This window comes from Benincasa hispida, chromosome 8, assembly GCF_009727055.1.
Source record: "Benincasa hispida cultivar B227 chromosome 8, ASM972705v1, whole genome shotgun sequence".
In the NCBI taxonomy this organism is placed as follows: Eukaryota; Viridiplantae; Streptophyta; class Magnoliopsida; order Cucurbitales; family Cucurbitaceae; genus Benincasa; species Benincasa hispida.
The window spans coordinates 37,205,103-37,212,020 of NC_052356.1; positions in this window are offsets into that span (position 1 = coordinate 37,205,103).

Sequence of the window (6,918 nt, forward strand, 5' to 3'; positions counted from 1 at the left end):
CTGCATATCCCCAAAACGAGTAGGAAGTTGAGCATATCTCATCATAGACCGAACCATATTCAATAGGGTTGTATTTCTCCTTTTCGATACACCACTCTGTTAAGGTGTACCAAGGGCTGAGAATTGAGATATAATTCCATGTTCTATCATATAGTTATGGAATCTTAAGTCCATATACTCTCCACCACGATCAAATCATAAAGATTTTATCTTTTTACCTAACAAGTTTTCAACCTCAGTCTTGTACTCCTTGAACTTTTCAAGTGCTTCAAACTTATGTTGCATTAGGTATAAAAACCCATATCTAGAATAATCATCTATGAAATAGATGAAATATTCATACCCTCTTCTTGCTCTTACATTCATTAGACCGCAGAGATCTGGATGTATAAGCTGCAAGGTCTCTTTAGCTCTATAACTTTTTCCAGAAAAAGGTGATTTTGTCATTTTGTCTTCAAGGCATGACTCACATACAGGTAAAAAGTTTTCTTCAAAACCATTTAGAAGTCCACTTTTCACCAATCTCTTAATCCTATCGAGATTAATGTGACGTAACCTTAGATGCTAAAGGTGGACATTTTCTTTAGGAGAAATCCTCGGTCTTTTAGCAGTTGTTGTTGTATTGAATATTTCAGTATTTAGGACAGCTTTTGTAACTAACGACCTTAGTACATACAAGTTATTTTTCATTGAACCAAAGTCTAGCTCCATTATATTCTTAAAAATAAATACTTTATTTTCAGATAAGGATAGGGAATACTTGATAAGGATAGGGAATACTTTTGGTCAATCAGTCAAGAAACAAAAATTAAGTTCCTCTTGATATTGGGAACTACATACACGTCATCCAATAACATATATCGTTTCTTGTCAAAAAATAATTGAAGTTTGCCTATGACAACAGTTGAAACAACCTCACCAGTACCGACTCTAAGAGTTATATCTTCAATTATCAATTGTCTCCAAGAATTAAATCTCTAAGTCTCCACTGATCCATTATAAATCTAGTCCCTCTTAGTCATAGAGAGGGTGGGGCTCCTTGCTCAAAACTGTGAAACAGTACTTAAAAGAAACCTATCTGCTAACCCAAAAATGGGTAAGAGCGAATTTCATCTTGTAGAACTATGTTCCCAACTATCTACTCGGTCTTACCCCTAAAATTGGAGGTTTATTAAGTGGCATTGTTGAGCCTCTCTCACCCATGCAGATTAAAGGATAATCCTGAATAAACAGGAGTTCATTGTTAGCTCGGGATTGAGATCAAATTACCTTAAGTCATCGAGTTGAAATAGTCAGTTTTAACAGTAAACGATGTTATAAAAAAAAGTTACTATTTCGTGGTCCGGTCTTATGCAAACATCTTTTGCATAGGATGCCTCCACTCGCATGTTTCCACATGAACAATTTTGAGATCACATCAGTTGTATCAAATACAAAGTCGATCGCATCCATAATATCCCCAAGATAAAGTATCCAATCCTATCCTTATCCGCATAGACCATTTTGGCTATATACTCAAACCTGATCCTCTTTTATGTCTCCACATAAAGTTCAAGTATTTATGTTATAGCCAAAGGTTCATTAGTTTATTGGATTTAGGCTATTATTAGTGCAATTTACACATTCAATAACAATTTCATTGAATAAATCTCAATAACAGCTTAATTGCAAATAGAATATGTTTAATGTCTACAAAATGTGTAACAACCCAAGTATGTATATAAATAAATCTCAAGAACAGCTTAAATTAATTCTAAGATTAGTTGGAGAAGACCAATTTTAAATTTCATATGTTAAGATTAAGAGTGGTACATAAATATTAAGGAAAACACACAAAACAGTAGTTTGGTAATTAAACAAATAACAAAGTAATAAAATTTCTAAGAAATAAAATAATGATGATATGGGATGATTTTTAAGTAGAAAAATCTAGTAAGTTTAAGAACAAAACAAATAGATAAAATAACTAAGAACATTTGAGAAATATCTAGATAAGTTAAAATAATAATAACAATAACAATAAATAATAAAAATTGAATTGAGTTGGTTAGAAAAGAGATAACAAGAAAATAATAAAAAGATAATAATAATAAAAATAATGACAATATAGTAACACTTTAAAAAACAAAAAAGAAAGAGAGAGAGATTATAGGAAATGATTTTAGTAATAATAAAAACTATTAAAATATGAAGAAAGTTTAAAATAGTAATAATGATTAAAAAAACAAGTAATAAAGTCGGTTAATAGGTGGAAGAGAAGGAAAAAAATAAAGAAGAAAGATATGTATATCAAATGTAAGTCGGTTAAAAAATAATAAATAAATAAATAATAAAAATGAAAGGCGGTGGAGAGATGGCTATAAATAGACTTGGTGTGTTGTTTTGCAACAAGAAAATTGGAGGATCAAAATCCTTTGGAAGCATTTCTTGAATTTTGGGATTCATATAAGTAAGCTTCCTTACTTTTGGGGTTTTATTTCCTTCTTTTCAGATCTTTAGGCACTTAGTTGAATATCAAGTTTAAACTCAATATAATTTAAAACTACGATCAACATATGAAAGTGACCTTAGTAATTAAAAGATTGATATAAAACTTTCATATTCTTTACCTAGTAAAGTTTGAAGTTTCACTAAAACTACTATTATTATTAAAATTCTTATTGTTGGTATTAATATTGTTATTAACAATATTAATTTAATGATAGTATTATTGATTTCCAATTTTGTTAATATTATTGTCATTATCATTATTATTACATAGTATTACTACTACTACTAATATTATTACTAAGACAACGCTAAATATTAACTTTTCATTCTCCATCTCTCTCTTCTTCTTCTTCCTCTTAATAATAATAATAATATTATTATTATTATTACTACTACTACTTCTATTACTACTACTACCATTACTATTATTATTATTATCATTATACTATTACTACTATTATTATGATTATTGTCATTATCACTATTCTTGTTGTTATTATTATTATTCTTATCATCACCATTATCATCATCATCATCATTAAATAATTCAACATAATTACACTAATACTCTTAATATTTAACAATCATAATTTTGTAAATAAATATATTATGTTCATCAAATTCCTTAATCAAATAGTCTTAAAACTAGATTTAATCATAAGTGTTCTTTATGAAATCTATAGGACCAAATCAGAATGAATAATTAGGATTGCAGTCGAGATTTTGTAGGTAAAGACACAATGTAGGAGGCATGACTAGACGTCGCTCAAAGGGCTAATCATCAAACTCACTATTTTTGTCCCATATGCATTTTGTTCCACTGTGCTAATGTTTTTTGAATCCTGGTGTTTTGTAAAATAGACTTTTTGTATAGTTTGCTACTTAATTAATAAAATTTTAGATATGTTCTTTTGAAATTTTCACCAGAACTCATCTCATGATAGAAAGATCTAAGTATGCATACCGTAGCGGTCGGACCTTATTATGTAAGGGTCTGGTCGTTACAAAATGTGAGTTTTAGGACTTACAACTTAACACTACTAATCACATATGTTCTTTCTTTTGTACTAGACACGTATTATGCCCTAGTTTATTGTTTTATGTATACTTTTATATCAGTATGGCTTTTAAGATGCAAGGACAAGTGAGAGATTGTTGGGGTTAATACCCTAAATCTCGTGGGTTCTGTAGTTTTTAATTGTGATGTACAAACATTTTTAATTATTTAATAAAACATGAGATGTTTTATTCAATATTTAGTAGCATTAACTGACCAACCAATAAACTAACATCCAAGGTTATCATCTATAACTTAAACATGTATGTAGAGACATATAGGTGGATCATGTTTAAGTGATAACCTAAATGGTCTATAGTAAATAGATAAGGATGGGTACATTATTCTTGTGACACTACGATTATGACCCGCTTTGTAGATGTTAAATTTTTTTAAAGTACTACAAATGATTTGATCATGGTCATTCATGTAGAGACATGTGAGCGGGGGTATTCTATACACAGGAGTTTATATAAGACCAGACCACGAAATGAATAGTCTCATTATATAACACCGTTCATAATAGAGACTTACCTTTCACCAGGATGACCATAGGTGACATGACCTGAATCCTGATTGTGCACTCCTGCCTATAAATGCGGTCCTTTGATTCGTATGAGTGAGAGTGGTCAGATTGTTGACTCAATAAGCCTACCATTTTGGAGATTCGTCTGATTAAGAAGCTGAAAACACAGCTACACAAAACGGAATTCACTCCTCCTCTAACCTCTATATAAGTAGATAAATTGTTCCCTTAAGGGCTGATTCTAGGGCTGGAACAATGTGGCGCCACATCCTCTCTTGGCCCGATAGGGGTTTGATCATAGTTGGACTATGTCTTGTTGTTCATTAAATGGATCAGTGGTACTTAAGGAGTTAGATGTAACTACAAGGGTAAAATGGTAATTTTGGCTCAACTGTACTTACGAGAAATTTGTGAAGGGTTATCGCATCATTGATTGGTTATATCCAATGGACACATAAATATATCTGTAATGCGAAGAGTGCAGCTGACGGTCTTTAGTGGAGTGACTGACTATTAATGGATGTTGGGTAATTTAATTAAAGAGTTTAATTAATTATCCAAGTACCACTGGAGCTTCAATCTACAAGTCTATAAGGTCCCCTCTATAGCTCAACATGGATTATTTAGAATTAATTTTGGATAATTTGAATTGTTCAAATTAATTAATGGAATTAATTTATTGTGATATAATTAAATTAATTATATATGTGATATAATTAATATAATGTATTACATAGATTATAATATAAAGTTTATTTTAGAGGAAATAAATATTTGAATATGATTCAAATATTAATTATATGGATTGGATTCATATAATTAAATTTAGTATAAATGTGATTTATATTAAATACCACAAATTAATGAGAGAATTAAAACTATAGGTTATATTGTATTTGATACAATATAAAACTATAGGTTATATATATATATATAAGTTAGTTATTATATATAAGATATATATTTAAATTTAAAGGGAGAAAATAACTTTCATTCCCTTAATTCTCTTTGGATCCTACATAGAGAGTGGGAAGTGGGTGAGAGTATTTTTCACGCAAAAGATTTTTTTTTTCTCATAGAGTATTCCTAGTGATTTCTCTCTGGGATTTTCCTAACTCTCACATAATATATTCTAAATTAATTCTCTCTGGGATTTTTCTAACTCTCACAGAAGATATTCCAGTGAATTCTCTCTGGGATTTTCCTAACTCTCACAGAAGATTATTTCTCTAAAAAGAAAAATCATTCTCCCCCTTCCAAAAAATAAACACAGAACCCACACCTCCTGTCGTCCACATCCCCTATAGAGAATACAGGAAAAATTCTTGTGGTAGTGTCCTCACTAATTGTTTGTGACCGATTCGTGGTTTTCTTGTTCATGATCATTCGTGGAGAATGGGATTTCGTGAAAATTTTCGATTCATCAAGGGTAAGTAATTTCTTCTCCATTTTTCCTCTTAATGCATGTTGTAAATGTTTCCAATTAATGCATAATGTTTGGTTCTATAAAATTCCGTGTTCTGTAAAAATTGAAAATTAGGTTGATCCCCGCTTCCGCTATGGAACTTCACAGTTCCTTCAATTGGTATTAGAGCCAGGTTTTGGTCTCAATTTTTTTTTTTAAATTTTTCCAGAATGCATTTACAGATATGATGGTGGGTAGCACTCTGTATGTTTTCTTTTGATGAATTTTTATGAATGTTTTTTGGTTTACAATTATTGGATAATTTCGGGATTAGATCATAGTTTTACATATTTAATTTTACAAATTTGATTTATAAGAGCCCTTTGTTTTTTGGCATAGTTTATTATAGAGTCTGTATTTCTTTGTTTTTGAGTCGATCATGATCATTTCGATGGTTTTCTGGAGAAATAGAGGCCAAAATCGAAGAAATTTTGAAGGAATTCGCAACTGTATAGTGGCTTTTGTACAGTAGTGTTGCAACGTTGTGAAGGGTGAAACGATATGTTCTTTCCATAGCGTTGCAACGCTCCGAGATGGAAAGAATGAACCGGTTCGCACGCGGTTTGGTTCGTGGCTCGATTGGTTCACGTCTGGTTCACTTGGTTCGAGCAGTTCATGGTCAGTTCGGGTTCTGGGTGGTCCGATTCGTGCAGTTCAAGGTCCAATTCACTTGTTTTGAACCGGTTGACTATTATTTATGTAATAGTTAGTTTTTTTATTTAATTAAATTAATATAAGTATTATATTAATTTAATTAATTATTTATGAGTCCAATCCCGGTCCAATAATTGTTGTTTAAATTACGCATTTGATGTATGATTTAATTTTATTTATATATGTCATAATGTATGTCATATAGTAAAATCCCACCATAGGTTACGCATTATTCATGCATAATTTATATTATAAATGTTATAATATATAGTTGCATGATTTAATTTATAGATGCTCATGCATCATATAATATAAATATTATAATATATGTTTGCATGCATTAATAACATTGTCATGCATCATTTATATTATAAGTGTTATAATATATAGTTTGAATGTATGGATGAATGTATGTTATTAATAATTTTATTACTTTATTATATAAGTGTTATGTATGTTAAGTAATGAAATTGAATTGCATGAAGCATGTCACTACCTTAGCTTATTTTATAATTGTTATGATTTACCTAAATAGCATTCACATGCAATAATTGGTTTTGATTTATTTCATTTATTTTATAAAAGTTAGAATTAAATGAAATTATAACTAAAATCAATAATTCAGAATTGCATGCAGAACCTTAGGTTAAAATCATTTTTTAAAATAGTTTTAAAACATGATTCACATAGACCTAAGATCACATTCTAATAAGATTAGAAATTAGT